The sequence below is a fragment of the Ylistrum balloti genome, unplaced genomic scaffold, assembly GCF_031769215.1.
Source record: "Ylistrum balloti isolate Yb309-2 unplaced genomic scaffold, AGI_CSIRO_Ybal_v1 Utg369870, whole genome shotgun sequence".
Classification (NCBI taxonomy): domain Eukaryota; kingdom Metazoa; phylum Mollusca; class Bivalvia; order Pectinida; family Pectinidae; genus Ylistrum; species Ylistrum balloti.
In genome coordinates this window covers 108,122-115,294 of record NW_026782013.1, presented here as the reverse complement: position 1 = coordinate 115,294, position 7,173 = coordinate 108,122, and positions in this window count along the sequence as shown.

Sequence of the window (7,173 nt, the reverse complement as noted above, 5' to 3'; positions counted from 1 at the left end):
GTCCCCCTGAGGGAATACACCTGGGTAACATTTGCATGTACCCCTTTTGCTTTCCTTAGTGCCGTGTATATGTGTGTACCCACTTTCACCTTGCGTGACCCTAACACGCTCGCACCTGTCTAGTGTATCCACATATTGAACCAAACCTCCGTATCCTTCACCTGATGCATCGGTACAAACTATAGCATCACAAACTATGTGTGCCTTTAACTGGGAACCCTTATCATTCATTGCCTTTAGGTTTGACAACTAAAAGTCAATCTCGTCTAAAGCTTCCGCCGTGAGCAATACACGCGCATTCCAACCCGCTATAGCCAATACACACCTGTACAACTCCTGTGTACGTAGTTTAGCCAGATGACCCTCTACGCTTTGCATTGATATGACCTGACCCACAATGCCCACTATGTACCTGGCCGAGAACAAATGAAGATCTTTCTGTTTGACGTGTGTCATCGTATTGGACAGCCAATACAAAAACCGCTTGACATGGCCCAACGTGACCCTGACCACGCCTTCTCCCATTGACCACGTGTAACCCAACCACATGACATGCTGGGAAGCTACCCAGTTAGACTTCTCCTCGGCTATGAGAAAACCATAATCTATCAGCGCCTGTCTGACATACCTACCGGACTCGTTAGCCCCGCCCTCTGTCTCGTGGCCTCCAATACCGTTGTCCAGATACATGACCAATTTGTGACCTGACGTATGGACAGAATTGACAACTTCCCTAAGAACCTTGGTAAACACGTAACTGGCAGTAGAGAGACCAAACGTTAACACATTGAAAACAAACCTGCGTGTTTTGCCTGCCACTTCAAACTCAAAACCGAGAAATTGCCTGTGCTCTTCAAAAAATTTCGATGTGGTGGTAAGCTGACTTAAGGTCAAAAATGAACAAAAAATCTCCTGATTGAAAAACTTCCTGTGCTACCCTAGCGTCGTCGTATTTAAACTTGAATTTATGCAAAAATGGATTTATATGCCTGCAATCCAAAACTAGGCGGGTCTTACCTGATTGATTGAAAGCTACAGTGAGCGGATTTATGATTGCGGGCAGTAACGGAACCTCCGATACACATCCCAGGAGTAGCAGCTTTGTTATTTCTGCCTCAACAAAACTGGGGTCATCTCTAGCGGTTTTGTTATTAGGCAAAACCACATTTCGCGGAATTTCCCGAAATGAAATTTTCTAACCTCTCTCAATGATAGATAGTACAACCTCACTGGTACCGTTGGTAGCCCAATACTGGCTCTTACCTTTCAATTGCCCCACTGGTGAACGTGCGTATGCGGGTAATGTACCGATATCGCCTGTGACACATGCAGCGTCATGTGTCACTCTTACCTTACCGCTGCCCTGTTCTGTCGATACTGTCTCATGTGTATACTCGTATGTTTCCGTAAATTGGTCAACAGTCAATTTTAGTATGTGCACAAAGTCTACCCATGACAGGCGCCACTGGCAAAGTTTACAACTGTCACTACAGGTGTTGGTTTCATGGTCTTCTGGTTGGAACTTGGGCTTGACTGTTTAGGTAAAGCTGTTTTTTCAATAGTGATTTTAAGTATATTTCAATCATTTTGGACACAAAATTGGTATGGTATTCAGAATTAAGAAGGATTGGTATTGGGAAGATTTAAAGAATGTTTTTATTAGGTCACCTGAGATCCCTATTTGTCAAGCGTTGTGTGTCATGTGTAAATTATGTAAACTGTAAATTATATGGTCCCAAACCTCTAGGGGCCTGAGGGGCGGGACTAAAATGGGTCCAATTGATTGAAACTTAAAAAATTTTCTCAAATCCCAGGCATGATAGAATTAAGCACTCTTCATTGATAGAAAGGCCTTCAAATGCTTTACCAGAATTGTAAAATTCATGACCCCAAGGTCTCACATTTCCCCCTAAGGAGGGGGTAAAGTTTACTGTAGTTAATATTACATTTTTGAACATTTTTTATTTATTTCCATTGGAAATAGTTCAAACCAGAAAAGAATTATTAGTTTAAGATGACACATGCACAATGGGCTGACCCCCAGAGGCTATTGGGTGATGCCAAAAATGGGTCAAATTGACTGTAATATCAAAAATGTTCCACTGTTCCTGGATGGAAGATTTTATAAAGGATAAATCAAATTCAAACTTGGTTAGAAGCCTTAGTATGGGACAGCAGTAAATATATACACTATTTACATTTGCATTATGTGTACAATATAGTTATAGTTAACAAAATTATATCTATGGCATTTTACCAGAAGCATTGTGACTAAGGTGACTGTTAAAGCCCTTGGGCCTCTTGTTACCATAATAAAGAGAACATCATTCCGTTTCAAGAGGTGATTTGTTTTGAGAAGGATTGGTTTCGGGAAGTTGCACTGTATCATTTTCTGAAATATACAACTGTGTGTTGAGAATAGGAGTAAGGTGAATTATTCAAATTTAATCGTAGACATAAGGCTGACTCTGTGTTGTAAAAATGTGAATTTGAATTTACGCTATCATAGACACAAGGCTGACCCTGTGTTGAGAAAATGGAAGTATGAATTACTGAAATGTATTTGGTATACACTATCATAGACAAGAGGGTGACTAGGTTTTTAGCTCACCTGCAATAATTCATGAACGACTGCAGAGATTTAATCAAATTTTGTCTGAAGCATCCTTGAGGAAAAGGGAACCAATTTTTTTGTAAATGATGGGTCTGAGCCTCCCTGTGGCCTGAGGGGCAGGGCCCAATAGAAAAAATCTATCAATTTCTTTAAAATTTATCTTGCTCTTTTTGAATTGCATGAGGTTGTCCAAATATTGTCTGAAGCATGCTTGGGTGAAGGAAAATCAGTTTTGTATAAGTGGTGGGTCTGGGCTCCCTGGGGCTAGAAATATGGGGCTCAATGAGGTAAATATATGAATTTCTTTAATATCTATTATGTTCTTCAGTAATTGTGGGATATTGTTGGAAATTGGTCTCAGCAGGGAAAATCTAAACCTCAAATAGTTTAGTTCATTTTCATATAATTGCTTTGCACCATCAACAATTTATTTGGATCTTTGGTTTTTTGAAACAGTTGTGATCCCCCACTGAATAAATATAGCATTACTGAGCATCAGGAGATTAACACAATCATAACTGATAATTTTTCCCAGGGTCTGGTCACACCCCAGGACTGATTATATCTGTGAATCTAATGAGAATACCATCCCATAACTTATTAGCATTGCTGGATATCAAGAGATTAGCAACTGATTCCTAGCTGAAGCTGTGTCTGTGGGATGTGGCTAATCAAGGGAAATATGTTCCTTCTAATGAAATGTAAAGTTTTGCATTATTGATTTAAATATCCAGGTGAGCAATACAGGCCTCCTGGGCCTCTTGTTTAAGAATGGGAGCAAAATTAATTATTAGAATGTATCCGGTATATGCTGGTGGACTAAAGGTTTCTGTATCGTGAGAATGGTAGTAAGGTCAATTATTAGAACGCATTCCGTATACACTATTGTGGACACAAGGTTAACCTTATCAGGTTGTTGTGTAAACATACAAGTATGTGTACTGCTAAGCTTGATATTGTGTGTATGTATCACTGACCCCTTTATTGCAAGTGATAAAAAAGAGCTTGCAGGTCAATCAGACAGAATTTGGGTCTTATGTGTCCTGAGCTGCAAATAATGAAAGGTAGGTGTTAAGAAAAGAATGGTTAAATGGATTATGAAATGTAATCTGAACTTTCAATATTAACAATTTAATTAAGCTGTATAGTGCATCAATAATTGTCTGTTAATATGGTCACATGATGAAGAAGCTGTGTCAATTTCATTCTTATCCTTAAATTATTTAATTTTTGAATATTGATTTATTTTGTTTTAATGCCCCAGTGTTACAATTGTAACAAGTACGGGCACTTCGCGAGGAAATGTCCAAAAAACAGAGAAGGTAAAAATCTTGCAGGATTTTTAGTGCGACAATACACGGGAGGACTTATCCATGTCCCAGGAGAGGTCAATGGCCGTGATATTAGTTTCGTGAAAGACACTGGGTCAGCGATGACCTTGATTAGGGAAGACCTGGTGGACCCAAGTTGTGTATTGGAGGGTCAGCGGGAGACGCTGTATACAGCGACTGGACAGCCGTTTTCAGCCAAACTGGCTATCGTTGATATGGACACGCCATATTATAAGGGACATGCTCAGGTCGGATTAGTGCCTGACCTTGTCGCTGAAGCCCTGTTGGGGTAGACATCATAGAGAGACAATCAAAGGCTGTGAATGTTGTTACGCGTGCACAACATCGTAATAACATTGCTGAAGAAAGGCTAGCTGAGGACAAGGCAAAGGAATGCCATGTAAAAGTTGGAATGGACCCCGACACGGACCAAGTGGATGCCAGTAAGGGAAGTGATGTTGGACAGGCGAACGATGTGGACCTGGACCATGGCGATGGCGTTGGTGAGGACATTGACAACATCAGTGAGACTGTATCTCACAGCAATGGGGATGATACAGTTAACATCACAACAGAGGAACCGCTTGAACTTTCTGCTGTAAATGCTGAAGTGCTTAGTAAGCTTCAGCAGGAAGATCCAACTTTAGCCAACATTCGGAGAAAAGCTGCAAGTTCAGAGGAATCTGTGCAGGAAGATAGGAATGCCCTGTACTGGGAAAATGGGATTCTCCGTAGGAAATGGGAGTCTAGTGATGGAGCCCAACATGGAGTCCAGGTAGTACTACCAGAGGCACTACGTCTCAATATCATTAAATTGGGACATGATAGACCACTTGCGGGACATTTAGGGATAGAAAAGACCAAAGAGCGTGTCGTTAATGCGTTCTGTTGGCCAGGGATTTTTAAGGACATACGAGAGTATTGTAGTACTTGTAACGTATGTCAAAAGACCGCCAGAAGACGTGGTGATGAGAAAGCTCCATTAGGACAACCACCGATCATCAGTGAGCCATTTTACAAAATATCTATGGATATTGTTGGGCCACTGTCTCGAACAAAGAAGAAGAAGAAGAAAAAAGGGGGAACACTGACTCTGGATGTATCATCAGTTGTGAACACGGACATGTGTTTTCAGGTTTTTGTTATGTGTATACCTTAAGAACAAACAGTGACAGTCTAACAGAAGTACCTTATCCAAGGAAGTTAACAGTATATTGTAGAATTTAGAATTAACTGTTGTTCAAGTAAACTTACCAGTGTTTGTGTACATACTAAATATTATCTCAGCCTGAGTATCATGAGCAGTTTGCTATCTCTGAACTTTTAGACCGTAAAAGTTTTCTTAGGCAGGGGGATGTTAATAGTGAAATTTGTCACTCAAGTGTAGAACATAATTTGTGTTAAATCTTAATGTGACCGGCTGGCTTATCAGACAGATAGTTTAATTGCGGTCACCTTAGTGTCAGAATCATGCCGTGAAACATTGGCTGGACATGCTCTCCACCATGGAGACATTAACTGGTCACGGTTTAATTGTAGATCAGTAGAAGACACTTTCCCTATCAGAATTAGATTATAATTGCTTTAGGATAAACTGTAAGATCACAGCAAATAGAGTCAGTCCTGGTGTGGCCGTGGAAGGAGTAACTTGTTAAGCTCGATACTCAGGCCATACATGTTATCATTGTTGTAACTTGTGTTAATACTCAACATTTGTACTTGAGAACGGTTGTTGCTGGTCTTTTGTATAACATAAGGATAGTACAACATAGAGGGGTAACACCATGGTTTACACTCACTAACGATCTATGTATCCCTGGAACCATCTTCGATACTCCATGGTTTACACTCACTGTCGATCTCTGTATCCCTGGAACCATCCTCGATATTCCAGGGGTTACGATCACTATCCGTCTCTGTACCCCTCACTGTCGATCTCTGTATCCCGGGAACCATCCTCGATAATCCATGGTTTACACTCACTAACGATCTATGTATCCCTGGAACCATCTTCGATACTCCATGGTTTACACTCACTGTCGATCTCTGTATCCCTGGAACCATCCTCGATATTCCAGGGGTTACGATCACTATCCGTCTCTGTACCCCTCACTGTCGATCTCTGTATCCCTGGAACCATCCTCGATACTCCATGGTTTACACTCATTGTCGATCTCTGTACACCTGGAACCATCCTCGATATTCCAGGGGTTACGATCACTATATCCCTCTCTGTACCCCGAAACCATCCTCGATACTTCAGGGGCTACACTCACTGTCGATCTCTGTATCCCGGTAACCATCCTCGATAATCCATGGTTTACACTCACTGTCGATCTCTGTATCCCTGGAATCATCCTCGATAATCCATGGTTTACACTCACTAACGATCTATGTATCCCTGGAACCATCTTCGATACTCCATGGTTTACACTCACTGTCGATCTCTGTATCCCTGGAACCATCCTCGATATTCCAGGGGTTACGATCACTATCCGTCTCTGTACCCCTCACTGTCGATCTCTGTATCCCGGTAACCATCCTCGATACTCCATGGTTTACACTCACTGTCGATCTCTGTACCCCTGGAACCATCCTCGATACTCCATGGTTTACACTCACTGTCGCTCTCTGTACACCTGGAACCATCCTCGATACTCCATGGGTTACGATCACTATCCGTCTCTGTACCCCTGAAACCATCCTCGATACCAAGGTTTACACTCACTGTCGATCTCTGTATCCCGGGAACCATCCTCGATACTCCATGGTTTACACTCACTGTCGCTCTCTGTATCCCCGGAAACATCCTCGATACTCCATGGTTTACACTCACTGTCGCTCTCTGTATCCCCCTTATCAAAGTTACACGGAACAGGGCATTCAAAATTTCGCCGATATACTTTAAAACAATCATTCTAACGTATAAAACATGACATAAAACACATTTACACTCGGACAGGTATCCATTTGTGATTTTTAGATCATTCATTCACAAGTACATCTTCATTCATTTTTGCATACATTATATTCTCGAGCTATGATGATCATCATCATCACCATCATCATCGTCTTCACCATCATCATCATAATCATCAACAGCAGCAGTCTTAAGTATCTCAAGAGGATAAGAAAATTTACGACGAGCGAAGAGAGATAACTCTAGATTTTAGTCCCCCCGAGGAACTCTTCAATGCGACTTGGAGAAGGTCAGTGTGTTGTTACTTA